Source organism: Chelonoidis abingdonii, chromosome 2 (genome assembly GCF_003597395.2).
Source record: "Chelonoidis abingdonii isolate Lonesome George chromosome 2, CheloAbing_2.0, whole genome shotgun sequence".
Classification (NCBI taxonomy): domain Eukaryota; kingdom Metazoa; phylum Chordata; order Testudines; family Testudinidae; genus Chelonoidis; species Chelonoidis abingdonii.
Window position 1 is genome coordinate 17,631,444 of NC_133770.1, and position 18,655 is coordinate 17,650,098.

At 46.4% G+C, this 18,655-nt stretch overlaps 1 protein-coding gene across 5 annotated transcripts in view; it reads left to right on the forward strand.

The window, feature by feature from the left end:
* The first annotated feature begins 215 nt into the window (after positions 1-215).
* Positions 216-18,655, forward strand: part of GALNT11 (polypeptide N-acetylgalactosaminyltransferase 11) — a 96,349-nt gene continuing 77,909 nt past the window's right edge. Inside the window, exon 1 of one of the 5 annotated variants that reach the window (XM_075062187.1) lies at positions 216-280. The gene's annotated coding sequence lies outside the window, so the exon portion shown is untranslated. Of the gene's footprint in view, positions 281-614; positions 776-933; positions 1,458-18,655 lie in introns of those variants that run through there. The other 4 variants (XM_032767814.2, XM_032767818.2, XM_075062188.1 and 1 more) reach the window with 4 other exon arrangements.

Consider the following 18,655-nt stretch of genomic DNA (forward strand, 5'->3'; position numbering starts at 1 on the left):
ACCTCAGCTAAGAGGTGTATAAGTTAAAACGATTTTTGTCTCCGCTCACTTCAAATAAGTTGACTCATCACAATAAGGCTCTCAGGCCCCTTCTCTCCCTGCCCCTCTGAAGCAGAGGGCAGGCCATAACCTGGAGAGAGGGGTAACCCCTGACCTACCGCTATCTCTTCTCCTGGGGAGAGTGGGTGGGTGCTCTTTTGGCTAACCTCCTGGGCTGGACTGTGAGGTTAGGACTTGTGTTCAGTTCCCAGCTCTATCACACCTTCCTGTGCCAGATCAGGTAAGTCACGTGGGCTCTCTCTGTGCCTCAGTTCCCCATTTGTAACATGGGGCTCATCCTTGAGAGTCCTCCTCCTCCTAGCCCTGTGTGTCTGTGCAGCCCCTAGCCCGATGGGGTGGGCACGGAGCCCCCAAGAGTTGGCTGTGCCTTGTCACACCTCGCTCGCCCCTAGGGGAATCTCTCGTCTCCCGCAAGCCCAAGGAGAACAGGGAGTGGTGCACGGAGAGCGCTTCCCACAGCGCATAACAGGTACCGCCCCGCCCCCAGCGGGCCTGCCTCTAGTGTCATGGACGGCGGCCGGCACGCGTGCGTCACGTGACGGGGCTGGGCGGAGGGGCGGTCACGTGGCGCAGGAGCCGCCGCCGCAGCGCGTCGCGAGCCCAGTGCAGTCTGTCGGCGCCGCTTACGGCCAGCATCAGCCGCCAGGGCCGGGCGCGCGCGAGATGCCGCCGTCCGACTGCCGCAAGCTGGCGGGCCCGGGCTGCTGGAGCAGGGGTGAGTGCGCGCGAGCGCCGGGCTGGAGCCCCTGGGCAGAAGCGGGGGCGGCGCCGTCCCGAGCTGCCAGCCTGGCGGGGAGGCGCAGGCAGCGGGGCTCGCCCCTGTGGAGCCAGCGGCCCAGCCCCTGGATCCCTGCCTTCCTCCGTGCACGGGCGGTGGCCACGCACCCGCTCTGGTCATGCTAGGTGGCCAGGGGAGCCCCCGCGGGCTCCGAAACTCCTCCCTGGGAAGCCCGGCCGGGGCCAGGAGTCCGGCTGCCTGCAGAGTCAGGAAGACAAGACTGGGGGATGGTCTGTGGGCTTTTCACATGCAGCGGCGGGTAGGTTTGGAGCCATCAAAACTTGACACTTGTCACAATGGAAGCAGGTTCTGCAGGAACCGACGAGGTCTTTCTCTTCCTCTCCTCTCGGAAGGGCTCCTACCAGCCACTGCAGAGAGGGGTTATCAAGGTCATCTGCCCGTTAGACCTGAACATCAGTGTCAGAGGAGAACTGAGTCTGAAATGAGGCAGTTCTCTCATTTCGAGGGACAGATGAGAAACATGGAATAGCGAAGCTGCAATATGCAGGCTCATTGCATGTATCTTCCCATTGCACGTACCTTGTTCCCAATGAACAAATGGGTTTGTGACTCTACTCTGCCTCCCCTTCTAAATTGGAAGTCCAGAGTGCTGAACTGGGTGAGCTTTAGGGTGTCCATTTAAATAATACTGCTATATCTGGTAAAAACTTTCCTAAGAAGAGAACCCCTAGGCTACCTTGAGTTTTACCACATGGTGTGGATGACAGGATGACCTTTTTCTTATCTCTACAGACACCTCCGTGAGCAGCAGGCATCAACTAGACTCTCTGTAGGTAGGGTAGGGAGGAAATTGAATAATTGTAAGTCTTTAAAACTAGTCCTCTGTATATTTATAGTCTTACTTAGCTGCCACCAGTGCCCATGTGGATTCCCTTACAGGGGGAGGAGCCAGACATTCTTTTCCTTCCTACTTCTCAAAAAACCCACTGTATCTAAACCTGCCATAACTTCCCAGCCAGGGAGTTTATTCTTAATCTCTTCTCTATGTGTTTTCTGTGGCTTCCATTGTATGGTGCTCAGCACTGAAACGTCTGTCCCCTCTTCACAGGTAAGTGGTTATTTTACATGGCTGGGGTCTAGCCCTTCAGCTGGGCATCTTGCAAATTATTTTTAGTTCATAAAGAGGAGGATAGCTCGAATGCCAGAAGTGACTTGAGACTAACAATCCCTATGTGGTCTAGTGCAGATCCTTAGTCTGTGTTTGCAAAGTGGAAAGACTTCCCTCCACAAACTCGCAGTTGACAGAACAACCAAAAGCTCTCTGCTGCCAGCTGTTACTTTCTGGGCAGCACAATGGGGCTGGCCTGCTGTGCATCTGGCGCTGGAAGCACAGACTGCATTCAGAGGCTACTGTTCCAAATAGCCCTCTTTTTTTCAGCTCCTGCCTAGGTGGCTAAAACTGTGGTTAACCCCCCCTATGCCCCCCCCCCCCAAAAACCCAGTGCCATTGCCTTTGATAGCATCCCGATCAATGGCATCCTGATCTTTACATTATCAGCTATAGTACTGTACAGAGAACAGCTCCCATTGTTCCAAAAATAATTTTACCTGACTTCGCTCTTTTAGTTCTCTATAAACAATCTGTGTTTTGTCCACTTTCCCTCATGGTCAGGGTGTTGATTTCTGGGTCACATTGTGGTATAATGTTAAAAGATTTCATGAATACTGTAATTATGCAGGTCACAGGCTCAATAGCCCTCTTCTACTCTAGTATTTGCTTTTATGCTTGTACTTCTGGAAAGTTCTTTTTAGCTTATCAAATCACTGGAATCTTTTGCTTATTTAGAAATATTAAATATATCACTTGCATGGACTGCTTCTGAATATGACCTATTCTAAAGATTGTCTAACTTTTTCTTAATGTGGACCACATCTTAACAGAGATGCATCCACCTCCCTTTTAGTCCTGATTGTGCAGGCAATTTTCCTCTGATTTGTGATCACATAACCTCCCTCTGGCCACTACAATAACTAATGATATAGAAAACTAATATTAGGAAAGTAACGTGTTTGTTGTCTGCTGAAATTCAGATGTTGGAAAGTAGTCATCTCATTGCAGACTGCAGTTTGGAATTCTCTGCTCCCATCAGCCTGCATAAGTGAAATAGCCAACAAGTGGGTTAGACTTCCTGGACCTTATAGTAGAAGAGAATCAAAGTCCTGAGGGGTTTTACTAATCAACCATTTGGCCTCTCTAAGTGTAATTGATTTAGAAGAACTGCATTCCTTCTTCCTAACCTTCCTCTCAGCTGCAGATTTAAGCTCTTGCAGAGTTTATGAGCTCTTCAGCAGCAGGGGAGGGAAAGAACCCAAGACTACATCTCTAATAAGCTCTTCATCTGTCTCGCTCAACTGAGGAAGCTGGGTAGCAAGCTATGAGGTGTGTGTACGCAGTATCTGGGAATCCTGACTGAAAACTCCAGAGCCTGTTGCCTGATTCCATTATCTAAAAGTTTTGATTTGTCTCTGCAAAGACAATTCTCTTGTACCTAGGAATAAAAGTCCAAAGAATTCTTGATCAGGTGTGTTGTGCCAGTGGTTATAAAGTACATGTGAAATAGTGACCTTGGTAACAAATATCATATTGATGTAAAATTAGAGTAGGTGAAATGTCAAGCTGCTCAAAGGAGACAACATGATGGGGTGGAAATGGGAAGGTGGGTTACTAGTACTTAAGAAATTTGTCTGCACATATTGTGCAGTAGAGCAGCAAAGATTGTATTGGAGTGCATACCTAGTGGTGTTTAAAGATAAAGGAACATTCTGTTTGGACTGTATGCAAACAAACTGATTAACACATAGGGAATAAGAAATTTAGAAATTATTAAGCAATATGTTGTGATGGAAAATGCAGAGCACTCCGTGGAAGAGGGATAGGTACAACATGGGTGAAAAGGACATAAAGGGAACTGTTTTTCATTTTATCAGTCTGAATGCTAAGGGAATGCAACTAAAGATTGCAAAGGCTAAGCAACTGGCAGGGCTGAGTCCAGCAATGTGATGACTGTACTGATTAATGAAGAAGGAAATATGAAGGGGAAGCCAGGAGCTGAAGAAGCAAAATCAAGTGTGGAAAGGTATTGCTAAAGGATGGACTGGTTACTGAGTTTGCCATCTTTCCAGAACACACTGGAGAATAACATCTCCTGCCTGTTTGTATAACATGAGGTTGTCAAGCAGCATTAAACTAATCAACTTGAGTAAGAATAAATATCACGCCATGCTCCTTGAGAAATGTTGTGTTGAAACCATTTTTGCATGCTGTATGAGGACAAGTACTTAGGTATATTTTTGCAAGTACAAGTATAAACACCTGTTTTACTTTCTCAATCAATTTTTATTGATGTGGTGAAGCCAATTTAAGAGCTGTGTGTGGCTATATTCACTTGAAGTTTCATCTTCTGTTAAAGGACTTTGGAGATGGATAAAGACAAACTGCATTTAAACAAGAATCAGTAAGATCGTCCTTTAAACACATGGTGAGTGCTTGGAGAAAAAGTGCAGCTGCTGCTGCAACTTTTTATCTGTACAAGCCCTGTTAGCAGAGAGAACTTGGTTCAATAGCTGACATTTAGTAACATATGTAAAAAATGTGGGTGGCTCTCTTGGTGCAATAGTTCAAGGACTTAGTAAATGCTGCTTGCTATAATGTGTTAGCTTGCTGTTTCTCTTGACTATCAGTGTAAATTGCATAACTATTTTTCTTGTAAATTATGTACAAATTATTCCACTACAACAAAATAAAACTCACTTTTAGAAAACCAGTGTACTTGCAATATAAGTCTAGTACTGACTTCAAGGACTTTTACAAAGATACAAGTTTTATTCCCCTATAACCTGACTCATAAAGACTTGAAGGTGTAATAAACATGCATCTTAATAAACTGCCTAATATGTTTCTGAACTACAGTATTGATTTAAATGTTTGCATAAGAATAGTCTCATGCACAGTACCTTGGTTTCCTCCTATGTGACAGGTTGCTTGCCTGGGTTAAAGATTTTTGCAGTGATGCAGCTTCTGCAATATAAGCCTTCAGTCTGGATGTACTGCTTTGGTGTGATTGACCCTGGTTTGAAACTGGAATAAGGTGCACTGGTATGAGTCCTGCTTTCTAGTGCTGGAGAATATCTGCATTCGAAGTTTGTGGTGGTATAGGTTTGCTGGCTTAAAAAAAATCCCAGATGTAGGCAAGCTACAGTTCTCTCTGCTTGTCCTCTTTGTTACATACAGTAGGATGAGATATTTATAACACCTGGGTGAACAAACCAAGCATTGAGTATCTTGCACAACACATTTACATCAGTGTAAATACACTAAAATCAAGGCTTGAAAAACAATTAAACACCCCTGAGACTGATAGGAATGAGGGTGGGACTTCTACTCCCAAGATCTAGATGCTCAACCTTGGGGGACAGGGGTGGAAAACTCTTCCTGTTTTGTATTGGTAGAGATGATTGAGATCAAAGCTTAACCTGTTTGTGTGCTGGGCTGGATTGTCTTCTACTTTAAGAGTAAGACCATGTCTGTTTGAGAAGCTGAACTGGTGTAATACAGTGTAATACAATAAAATTGATTTATTGAATCAGTGCAAAACCCTTAAAATGTGCTTGAGTCAACTTAGCTTGTATCAGTTAACTGACGTAAGTGAAACTGGTTTAAGTGAGGGTTAAAATGGTTTAAGTGCATTTACCTGGAGGTTTTCCATGGTTGAACTAGAACAATCTATAAACTTGACTTTGTTAAATCAGTGTAGATTTTCTTGTACAGAAGAGGCCTAAATCAGATATTGCTTAAGCCTAAAAGATGAGTAATTACTAGAAACAATACCTCCTTCTCAAAAGTGTAAAACTCAGTCTGTATGGCAAAAGCTAATGACATTTATGTTTCAAGTTAAAGAATAGAGAAAAATCCTCTCTTCAGTATTTGCTTGTGGCTAGCTTGCCACCTGCTAAAACCTAATTGTGTCCCGTTCTTATGGGCTCGTCCACTTTTCCTGTCCTGTTGGGTAACCAAACCTGCTGGCTTATTTGTTAATGAACTTGCTTTCTGTGGTGTTGCCCCCGGTAGATGGGGTTTACTGGTATAGCTATGAGCAAACACTTACAGTAGAGATGCAGATTGTACTAACAAGTTCTTTTGTTCTCTGAACAAAATAAAGCCATACTGGTTGTAAGGGTGTGGACCCACCCCTGCGGCACCTCCTGCTGGTCTTCTCAGCCATAGAATCATAGAATATCAGGGTTGGAACGGACCTCAGGAGGTCATCTAGTCCAACCCCCTGCTCAAAGCCCCGAACCCGTTCCACTAAAACTACTCCATCCCCAGCACGTGGCTTGTCATGCACTGACCTTACCAAAAATCTAACGAAGGAGATGTCGCACCACCCACTTTAGTGTAAAACCACATTCCTCCTCCGCATTCAACCCACTCTCTGAGTTGAATATCTTACCTAGATATCCAACCTAAACCATTATCCTAACCTGCAATTGAGAATCCCTTACTCCATTGTATATCTGTTTCTAAAAGGTAAACTAAGAACGCAAAGTCTTAGATCCATCCCTATCGATTTGGACCACCCTATTTCGTGTACGAGGCTGAAAGCAGCTATCAATCCCCCTCATTCTTTCTCTATCTGCAGACTAAACAATCCAGTTCCTCAGCTCTGTCTATCAAGATCAGGTGCCTTTCCAGCCCCACTAATCATTTTTGTTGCCTCCATGGACTCTTTCCAATTAATTTCACTTGCCTTACTTGTAGATGTGGGTTTCCAGTAAACTGGATCACAATACTCCAGCATGAGCCCTCACCAATGCTGACATAAAGGGAATCAGATTCACATCTCCTCGATCTGCTGAGCAGTGCCCCTACTTATACAGCCCAAAATGCCGTTAGCCTTCTTGACAAACAAGGGGCCACTATTGACTTCATATCAGCTTCTCTCACATGTAATCCCTAGGTCCTTTTCTGCTGAACTGCTTCCTAGCCCATTCGGATCCCTAGTCTGTAACAGTGACTGGGATTCTTCTGTTCTAAGTGACAGGACTCTGCACTTGTCCTTGTTGAACCTCATCAGGTTTCTTTTGGCCCAGTCCTCTAATTTGTCTAGGTCCTCTGTTACCTTTTCCTACTCTCTAGCGTATCTACCACTCCTCCAAGTTTAGTGTACACTTCATCTGCAAAACTTGCTGAGAGTCAGTCCACCACCATCCTCCAGATCATTAATGAACATATTGAACAAAAACCAGCCCAGACTGACCCTTGGGCACTCTGCTTCCTGGATACCAGGCGCCAACCTAGACATGGAGCCATTGATCACTAACTGTGAGCCCGTGGAGATTAGCCAGTTCTAATCCACCTTATAGTCCAATCAACCGCCTATACTTCGTTAAATTGCTGGCAAGAAGAGTGTGGAGACTGTGTCAAAAGAGCTTGCTAAAAGTCAGATAATAACAATCCACTATCTTTCCTACATCTCACAGAGCCAGTTTATCTCCCTCCTAGAAGGCAATTAGTTTAGTCAGCGGATTGACTTGCCTCTGGGAGTCCGTGCTATGACTATTCCTGATCAGTTTCCTTTCCTCTAAGTGCTTCAGAATTGATATTTGAGGACCTAGCTCCATGAATTATTCCAGGAATGAGGTGAGGCTGACTGGCTGTAGTTCCCCGGATCCCTCCTTCCTTCTCTAAAGATGGGCACTATATTAGCCTTTTTTCCAGTCATCCGGGGCCTCCCCATTCGCATGAGTGTTCAAAGTATGGCTAATGGCTCTGCAATCACACCGCCAACTCCTTTAGCACCTTGATGCAGCGCATTCCGGCCCCATGGACTTGTGCTCGTCCAGTTTTTCTAAATAGTCCCGAACCACTTCTTTCTCCGCAGAGGGCTGGTCACCTTCTCCCCATACGTGCTGCCCATGCAGCCATCTGATGAGCTGACTTTGTTTTTGTGAAGACAGAGGCCAAAAGCAATCGAGTACATTATTAGTTTTTCCACCTCTCTGTCACTAGGTTGCCTCCCTATCAGTAAGGGGCCACACTTTCCCTGACTTTCTCTTTGTTGCTAACGTACTTGAAGAACCCTTCTTGTTACTTTTAACTCTCTTGCTAGCTGCCAAGCTGCAATCCAAGTGTGATTTGGCCTTCCTGATTTCACTCCTGCATGCTCGCTGAGCAATACTATTTTTATATTCCCTCCCTGGTTATTTGTCCAATCTTCCACTTCTTGTAAGCGTTCTTTTTGCGTTTATGATCAGCAAGGATTTCACTGTTAAGCCAAGCTGGTCACCTGCCATGATATTTACTATTCTTCCCTCGCCCATCGAGATGTTGTTCCTGCACTTCTAATAAGGATTCTTTAAATCAGCAGTCTCCATGGCTCCTTTCGCTTCTGTTGTTCTTCAGGGGATCCGTCTACGTTCACTACTGACCTCCCTGTGTCCCTCCCAGGACCCAGTGCCCTGTTTATGCTCGGGGTGTTGCCCCCTAGGACATAACCCGCAGTTCTGGGTGGCTCCCCCTTCCAGGGGACGCGCCCCACCCAACACATACTCCCCACGTTCAGCTCTCAGTCTTGAACGAATGCCCAAGTCTCCACCTAGCCCCATTCACGGGGCAGATTCGCACATCATACAGCCACCATCACAGGCAAAGGGGTTTTGGACCTGTGCTGACTCTGCTGCGGCCTACTAGTATTGTGCCCTCTGGCAAAACTCAGTACCTAGCTGGCCCAATGCTAGACCGGCACCTGGGTGCTTTCCAGGCGTAGAGTATCTCCCAGCCTACTCTGCCTGCCGCAACCGCGTGGCTCCACGCATGTGTAAACTCCTGTTCTCCATAGCTCCTGCAGCTCAGGCCCTCCTCTTCCTGAATGCAAGAGAGAGAGAGTGAGGACTGCTTCAAGCACCCAGCAGGCTCATGCTTTTATAGGGCCACTAGTCTTTTGGGCATGACCACAGCTGCGGCGTTTACCCGCCTGGCTCTGGCGTTCAACATCAGCTGGGCTGTTCTTCCAGCCTGACAGCCCACTTCTACGTACGACTGGAGAATGTTGCTAACATGAGTTTCCTATTTTTAGAAAAGGGGGAGGAAAACAAGTCAATCTGTAACTTGTTATATAGCCTGTCTAGTTCAAATCATCGGTGGTAGAATAATGTAGTGGCTTGGTGAGAAAAATTTTTTGAAGTGTGAGAAAGTAGTTTCCAAGGACATTGAGGTCATGAATGGTAACCTGGAAACAAAATACACATGGTTATGTTTACAAAGGTTAGTATCATGCCAAAACCAAACCTGATCTCCCTTTCCTCGAGGAAGGTAACAGATTTTTTGAGACGAAAGAACCATAGTGTGATCTTAAAATTACCTCATTTCAGTAAGGCATCTTTGAATACGTTCCACAGTGGTCCAAGGGGAAATATCCATTAGTTAAGATTGGAAAAGATGGGGATCAAATATGAAAATTGAAAGGGGATGGAAACTGGTTAAAGGGAAGACTACAACGGGTCATACTGAAGGTGAACTGTCAGGCCTGGAAGTGTTAGGTTACTAGAATGGAGTTCCTACTAGGCAGTATCAGTTTTGGGACCAAATCTTTTTAAATCTTTTTATTACATGTCACTTGCACAAAAAGGTATGGGAATGTGCTAAAATAAAGTGCGAGTATACAAGCATACGGAGAATGAGTTGCTAACAAGAGAGCAGGAGCGGAAATATCTACAGGAGATCTGATGATGCTTGTAAACTGGGAGTAATAGTGTAATATGAATGAAATTTTAATAGTGAAATAAGGTGCCAAGGTCTACGGCATGTTGAAGAGGACTTAATAACAGAATTTGGTTTAGCTCTGCAATTGGCGCACAATCAGCCTAGGCCCAGTAGACGGGGAGGAGAGAGGACCTCAGAGTATTGGTTAGTGCAGCGGGACTACGAAGGCCCGCCTTCAATAGTGATATGGCCATGAAAAACGCTCAATGCAGCGTTTTACCCTAGGATGCATCAGTGTAGACCGCCGTATTTCCAGCAAGATAAAGTACGGTGTAGTAGCCATTATACAAAGGCACTGGGTGAAAACCTGCACTATCGTTGTGCATTCTACTGCTGTCTCTCCCCTTAGTCTTGTTCTAGCCTTAAAGAGACTAGAATTCCCAAAACTGACAACAGGGTTTCAGAGCTACGGCTCTAAGGATCGATCCGAGGAATGCTTGGAAATAAACTCCCCCTGTTCCTATGGAAGGAAAGGACTCAAAGCAGCTTGAGCTGTTTTGCCTAACCAAGAGGGTTGGGGGGATATGAGAGCTGCTCTTCAGAAAGTAGATATTCAGAGGGATAAATATAGGTGTGAGGGAGAGGAATTATCTAGCATTTAGTCCATGTGGACCCGAAGGACAAGGGTGGAAATGCAGGGCGACTGGATTGTAGAGCTGACTAAATTAGACAGGTAAGATTCTTCGACCATTTCACAGGTCCATCTCGTCGTTACTTATAGTGAGTCTGGGCCCACAGCCTCCAGAGGGTAGTCCATATGGCGGCGCCGGCAGAAGAATCATATTGGGCCTTTAAGACTACAGCTTGATAAGTTTATGGAGGGGATGGTTATGATGGATAGCCTAACTTTTGGCAATTAATTTGGCAGCTGATCTTGATTACAGCAGGTAATTATAGCTTGTGGTCTGTGATGGGATGGGATCTGAGTTACTACAGAGAATTCTTTCCTGGGTGCTGGCTGGTGAGTCTTGGCCCATTTGGGGTCGGAAAGGAATTTTCCTCCAGGGAAGATTGGCAGAGGCCCTGGAGGTTTTTCGCCTTCCTCTGCAGCATGGGCATGGGTCACTTGCTGGAGGATTCTCTGCAGCTTGAGGTCTTCAAACCGCAATTTGAGGACTTCAGTAACTCAGACATAGGTTAGGGGTTTGTTATTGAAGTGGATGGGTGAGATTCTGTGGTCTGCATTGTGCAGGAGGTCAGACTAGATCATAATGGTTCCTTCTGACCTTAAAGTCTTGAGTCTATGGTTCCAACCCTGTCAGGGCTGGAGTGGGTCATCACCCCGCTACATTGATAAAAACACTTGTTTGCTTTTAAACTCATTTACTACTAGTTATTTGTGTCTGCATAAGCTGTGTTAGTTAAGAGTGTGATCCCCCCCCCCCCCCCCCCCCCGCTTCACCTGACGAACATAACTATGTTGGGAAAACCTTTAAGCATAGATCAGGTGTGTGTTACTAAAGATTGCATTTGTTTCAGTCCTGGAATGGATTTTCACTAACATTACATGAACAGACCCCTCCTTTTTGAGAGTGTTTTGTAGACACAGTTCTGGGACAGTATATCACTAATTTCAGATACAGTTTGTAGTTTTTTGCATAGAGATAGGGAGTTGTCATGATTTATCACAGAGCTCAATTGTCACCATCTTTGTCTACCCTGAGTCTTTGGACCTGATTGCCTACTCTTTAGTTTGGCAATACTCTAACTTTTTATTTCAAAAGAACTTTTGCCTGATTAAGGATTTCACAGTCATACCCCTTCCATCCCCCATTCCTTTTCTTCCCTGGACTAATGATTGTAAGAATTTGTCCACAGTGGAACAGTCATTGGGCCAGAGAGAGAGAATAACTTTCATCCAGTCATTGGGGAACTGACCTATGAGGTAGGGGACCCCGAACCCAGACCCCCTGTTTCAACACTGTTTCATTATTTATTCAGAGCACAACAGCTTCAACAGGAGAGATTGTGGAAGCCCCACATCAAAATATCCCATATCCCAGTGGTTAGAGCAACCTCGTGAAAGGTGGGAGACACACCCCTCTGTCTGAGGAGGAAAGAGGAACAGGGAACTGAATCTTGGTCTCCCATATCCCAGGCGAGTGTTCTAACCACTGGGCTAATAGTTATAAGATGGATGGTGACACTTCTGCCACCACCACATGCTCCTTCTCTGGCTGGATTTTGAATAGAACTCCATCTGGTAGTTGTCCTCTGAGCATGCCTCCTGGATCAGGCCCCGCACACAGCTTAGGTGGCCGACTGTCTGTTTTTCCCTGACTTGTGAATTGCTCTGGGACCATGAGCCCCAAGTTTGTATAATTTTTGGTGGTGTCCAGAACAGCTCCCAGCCCACCTTGCTCCGCTCTGCCCTCCCAGCTCCTGTGTCGCTCGGGGGAGGGGGGAAAGAGGCAGGGCAGGGACTTGGGGGAAGAGTGGAGTGGGGGTGGGGCATGGGCGGAGCAGGGGTGGGAAGAAACAGGGTGAGGCAGAGCAGAGCAGAATGGGTTGGGCTGGGGCCAGGTCACTCACTGTTGCCAGCACCAGACCCCCCACTAACCCTTCAGGCAACCCTGGACCCTGCATTCCCCCAAAGTGTGGGGACCCCCAAAGCATGGGTCCTGGGCAGTTGCCCCAGTCCTTCCTGTGGACCGGACGGTTCTGAAAATATAAGCCCAAACATTGGTGGAGCCGGGCCCACCTTCCTGAATATTGGTGGAGCACGGGCACCACGGGCCCATATAACTCTCCACCTATGTCTGGGACTTAGGCAGGAGATAAGAGTGAAGCATCAATGTACATGCCCAGAGGCAGAAACATAGATACCTAAGGAAATTTTACTCTGAAAATTTAGATGCCAAGTGAGTTTAGGCACCTACAGGGTTCCATGGATGGTTTGTGGATACAGTGGAGACAAAACTGGGATTTAGGTGCCTAAACCTGAGGTTAGAATCATAGATTATTAGGGTTGGAAGGGACCTCAGGAGATCACCTAGTCCAACCCCTGCTCAAAGCAGGACCAATCCCCAACTAAATCCCCAAATGGCCCCCTCAAGGATTGAATTCACAACCCTGGGTTTAGCAGGCCAATGCTCAAACCACTGAGCTATTCCTCCCCCCCACTTACATCTGGGGTTTAGGTGCTTGCATACCTTTGTGGATTCCCACCTTGCTGATATACCCCTAAATGACTGGCCCAAGGTCATGCAGGAAGTCTGGGGCTGAGAAGGAAATTGAACCTGGTTCTCCCACAGTTCAAGCTAGTGCTCAAATTATCCTTCTGCTATATCAGTGTGAAGGGGAAAGAACATGGAGCTGAAGTAGGTTAGTCTATATTCCAGTATTCTTCTACACGTGGTGATTTCTGTAGGCATTATTGAGAAAGTGGGTGTGGTTCAAGAGAATCTTCTGTAAATAGAAAAGAGGGGTATAGGCTTAATTCTACCAATATTTTTAGTTTCAGCACAGAGAATAAAAGTTTTTTTTATGTTAAAATGTGAAAGCCACATGTCTCAACTGTTCCCTGTGGCTCTAATACCAAGAGTATCCTCTTCAGTTCTGTGCTGAACCTCTGGAATCAATGGGATCACAGAGATGCAGATTGGCTCCATGTCCATAAAGTAAAACATTTGTTTGAACTGTTTCTTAAGCTTGTTTTTTGAATGGTTTATGGCTCTTGTTCTAGGTATTTTAGTAACAAACAATACACCCAAAACAATTAAATTGAAACTGGAATATAGTCATGACAATTGTTAGAATGTGCCATCTGATCAGGAGGCACTACAGTAATACAAAATTTAATAAGCAGGAAAAACAGAACTGGAGTTGGGAACAACGGTTACGGGGGAGAGAGATACAGCAAGCAGATATAAAATGGCTACTCTATGTCTGTAGTTCCTTTGCCAAATTAAAGAGCCAGTCCCTGGAGAGACGTGGGGAGAGAAGTTCCTATAAAAAGACAATGCCAAAGTGGAGCAAGGTTAATAGGAATTAGGTAGTTACCAACAAAGGTGTTATTGTTGGAGGGGCGTGCTGCTATGTACCACTGTATCAGAATATTGTGTTCAGATCATGGTTTAACATGTGCATTGGGCCAAATTCATACCTGGTATAAGCAGGTCCTTTTCCAGTGGAGTTGCACTTGCTCATGGAAAGTCTGAACTTGAACCACTGCCTGGACTGTCCAGGCTCGGAGTGGTCTGTCAGCTTTTTCAGAGGCCTTTCAAAACAAATCAATAAAACATGCATGTACTTCCAGGTTGACCAAATTCAGTCATGGAGGCAGACTGCACAGCAGTGTTGTACTGAAATCAGTGGGTGGAGTCTGGGCAGAGGTTCTGTATGCAGCCTTAATTCTGGCATTCCTGACAGATGACCGCTTAACTTTGCCAACTTAATGCTTCTAATGTACATAGTTGTATGGGATCTCCCAGATATTAAAAAGAAAACACCTAAAAAAATTTACCTCTTCATGACTGGTTGAGCTTTTGCTGGCTTGCAGAAAATAGGCCAACAGCATGTCCTTTCCATGATCAAAACTATCGGGAAAGATTGTCAGGTCTCTTTAGGAGGTCTACTTATAAGGTACATCAGAGAAGCCCTCCTTTATCTTGGATCCTTATACAAGGAGCTCCTGCCAAGTCTTTTTATCAGCTCATACACACTTTACATGTGTTTTCCCCTACACAGCAAGGCTCTGCTCCTGGAAACAATTCCACACAAGTGGACTCCTCTGCCCTCAATAATCTCATTGCAGAATTGGAACTTTCTAACTGGTCACGTTTGCATGGTACCTGAGCAAAATGTACTGTGTGCACTCAGTATTTAATGATGTAGAACTCATAGACCCACTCAAAAGTATTTCTGCTCAGTGAGGTCTGTTTTGCTGCGAAACATCAGTGCTTATCCTCCAACTCTTTTGGCAGGAGGACTGTTCAAAAGAAGTCTCAACATTTTTATTTTTATTGTTTATTATGGGAAAATATCTTTTCTACTTTACTTACAGTAGAGGGGACAAAAGAGCAAAACCATATTTGCTCAATTAAAAAAGATGAATTTCAAGAAGAAAAGCCCAAAAATTGAAAGATGAATAAAATTACAATTTGAAAACTGAGGCACAAAGGGGTGGTTAGAATGGAAACTCTTATACCATCTTAACTGTTGTGGTTCCTACCACTCCAACCATAATGTATAGTGGATAGAGACTGTGGCGACGGATACCTTAGGGCTTGGCTACACTGGAGAGTTGCAGCGCTGGTGATGGGGTTACAGCGCTGCAACTCACTCTGTGTCCACACTTGCAGAGCACAGCCAGTGTTGCAACTCCCTGGCTGCAGCGCTGGCTGTACACCTGGTCTGCTTGGGGTGTAGCGATTCCAGCGCTGGTGATACAGCGCTGCTCATCAAGTGTGGCCACCGAAAGCGCTGTTATTGGCCTCCAGGGTATTAGGAGGTATCCCAGCATACCTTTTCAGCCACTCTGCTCATCGTTTCGCACTCCACTGCCCTGGGCTCAGGTGACTCGCCCTTTAAATGCCCCGGGAATTTTTAAAATCCCCTTCCTGTTTGCTCAGGCCATGGTGTGGAGTACAAATCAATCAATCCAACGTGACCATGCCATCACGCCCAACAAACGAAGAGCCCCAGCAATGGAGCACTTGCGAGCTGCAGGACCTCATCAAGTGTTTGTGGGTGAGAAGCTGTGCAGTCGACAGCTGCCTCACCAAGCCTAAGAAAAAATGATAACCGATGGCCAGATATCAAAGTCCATGGTGCAAAGGGGCCAATTGAATGGGACACGCGTATGCAACTGACAGGTTAAAGTAAAGGAGCTGCGGAGTGCCTATTGCCAAAGCCCGTGAGGGAAAACGGCCGCTCAGTGCTGCCTCCAACGACCTGCCATTTTACAAGGAGCTGGATGTGATACTTCGGGTTGACCCCACTGCCAATCCCGGAGGACCACGATGGTACAGTTCGAGCCAGGGAATGGAGGGGGAGGGTGTAGAGGAAACCGAGAGTGAAGGCTACTGGAAGGTGGTGGGAAGACGCCCGGTCCCCAGGAGGCATGCAGCCAGGAGCTATTCTGTCAAGCCAAGGCGAAGTCTAGCCCAGTCGCAGCAAGCTGGAACTTGTTGTGAGAAGCAGCAAGAGGAGTGTGGTTTCCTGTAAAGAGGCAGCTTTATTTAGATGGAAATGTTTTGGAGAGGTGGGCAGGGGGTTATGGCTGCATGCATGCATGCCTAGAATGTGGAATAGCCCATTTGATTTGAATCTATCAATTTCGCACGTAATCGGCCTCATGTAAATCTTCAAGAAAGTTTTAGCCAGAGCGTAGGCATGCACTTGGCACAGTTTACAGGAAGAGCCACCGTGGTCCTTGTCCATGAATTCAGATGCTAAACGTGTCCGCACCAATGTGCCGTGAGGGGTGAGGGGACCATTGCTGCAACACAGGCAAGCTGCATAGAGACCAGGGCGGAAATCCAACATTGCTATAGAATACCCTCCCTCCTCTTCCCGGTAAACCAACAGCAGCATATAATCTATGCAGGAATAAAAATCCTGTGGAAAATGTAGGGATACTGTTCAGTCACTTTCGCTCCCAGCTGCCTCTCTGCTTCCCCAATGCACAGAAAACCCCAGTGATCTGACTCAAGCAGTTCCCTTCCCAGTGAGTCACAGCAAGAAACATGATTCCAAAGGAGTAACTGCTGTTGGCAAATTGTGGGTGTGTTTTCAGTGCACTTTCCCCCTCCAGCTGGCTCTCTGCTTTCCCCCAATGCACAGAAAAACCTCAGTGAGTCCTGAATCAAGCAGCTCCCCATCCCAGGTGAAGTCGCGGCAGAAACATGGATCATTAATCACTCATTCCCATTACTCACCATGTCTTCACTGCTGTGGCCTCTCTGTGCTAATGTTTGCTTAATGTTAAATGATGCTATAAATAGCTACAATACCCTTTCACTGTGAATATAAACAATGCAACCTCTGTAATAAATGTTTCTATTTTTTTTTTTTTTAAGTGTCCCTTGAATTCTCAGCCCTGTCACGGACTGAATGAAGACTACAGAACTGAGGAGGAAACCAAGGAAAAACAAAGAGATTTGGTGAAAGCAGTTAGAATCAGTAATGCCAGAGAGAATAAGAGGCTGCAGGACTGGAGAGAGAAAATGCAATCAGTGGAGGAAACACAAAAGCAGGAGAAAGGAATTGGCTACCAGAAAAGCACAAAGACACCTGATAAGCCCTCCCTAGGGCGCCAAAGCGGAACTGTATATTGTTACTACAGTCACTGGTAGCGCATGCAAGGCAGAATCACTACTGTGCTAACCCCCCCCACCCCATCACCCAAAGCTCTCTCCCTTGTGGCCCCACTGTTTGCTCAAAACCTTCTTTCTCTCTTCTTATGTTCTTATCTTGACTTGGTTCTTACCACCACCAGATGCCCAACGCCTGTACGTTCACACTACCAGCCCTGAGAACTACGCCCTTACCCTAATGCACTCAACCCCCATCACCATGCAGCATATTAATCCTGAAGTGCAGCAGGCATTGCACAGCAAACTCCACGGCAGGACATATTCAAACCTCTGACTGTACAGTTCAGGCACCTACCCCAACTGCCATTTATGTCTGTATTTTGAATAAATGATTTCTTGCTTTTACAAACAGTTTTTATTATTGCAGAAAGTGAAAACATCCTGTAGCCTCCAAGAAGAAAAAACAGGCACTGCAAATCAACTGTAACCACTGTACTTCACTCCTGTGGCAAGGCACCAAACATTACTGTTGGCTTCAGCCTGCAATGCTTCCTTAAGGCAATGCCTAATCCTTGAAAAGCCTTGTTCTGGCCTCGTCTAGTAGCCCTGCCTCTAAGCTGTGCACTTCGCCTCCAGGTGTTGAACCTCGGACGGTTCATTCCTCACTGATGTTTCACCCTTCCTCACAATATATTGGCGAAGTACCAGCACGTGGATACACCGTCGGGATGCTGCTTTCCCCCAAGATCTAGCTTCCGCACTGACACAGACCCCAGCGCGCACTTTAACGCCAACACCACCTCCACGGTATCGTTACATAAATCTGCACCGCTCCGCCTGTTAAACCGGTCCATTGCTCCTGTCCCGCTTCCACTGTGTACGGTACTTAACTGAGCCATGGCATTACGGGCTCAAGCGTACCACACACTCAGGCTCCCATGGCGCAACTTCGATTTCCCTACGACTTGATGTTGAGAGCGACAGTCCTGGCCTGACAACTTCTTGCACAGGAGCGTAGGCTACTGTTTCCGAAAGATGCAATGCATCACTGCACCTTTCCGCAGGCGTCCTGGGGTAATTGTCAGTGGAAACCGCCCACGGTGATCCACAGTGCATGGCAGACCACAGCAGACACTAACCTCTTCGATCTAATGTACGCCGCGCCAACGTGGGGTGTGCCAGACACTAGGATAACATGCGTCCCTCTATCACCCCCCCACAGTTGGGAAACCCGTTTGTGCAACGCCATTACGAATGTCTTGCATGTTCCCCGAGGTCCCACGGTTCTCTAGGCAGGATGCGATTTATGGCCCTGCCAAACTGCATCAACACTATTTCCAAGAACGGGTTGACTTTCCCCACTCAAAACTGGTTCGCAAGAACTGCCAATGTGGATAGCTGTCTGGAGTTTGCCATCTTTCCCAGATGGCGAAATAGCCCACCTGCCTTCTTCCACTAACAGGGCAGCTCTTATCTCCATGTCTTGCGCCGCAGGGGTTGGGGCGAGCTCAGCCACACAGTCCCATGAATAAAGTGGCTTTTCTCATACTTGAAAAGTTTTGCCAAAGCCAACTGCTTCATCATCCAGACTTGCAGGATGATGTGATCCCACCACTCAGTTGATGTTTCCCAGCCAAAGCGGCGTTCCAACGGTGGCTGAAACAACATCAGTTTATACCACAACGCAATTTAGTGTCACAGTGCCAATCCAGTGCGAATCGATATCGTCGTCGACCTCCTCACTGTCACTTCGGAGCTGAAGGAATAGCTCAACTG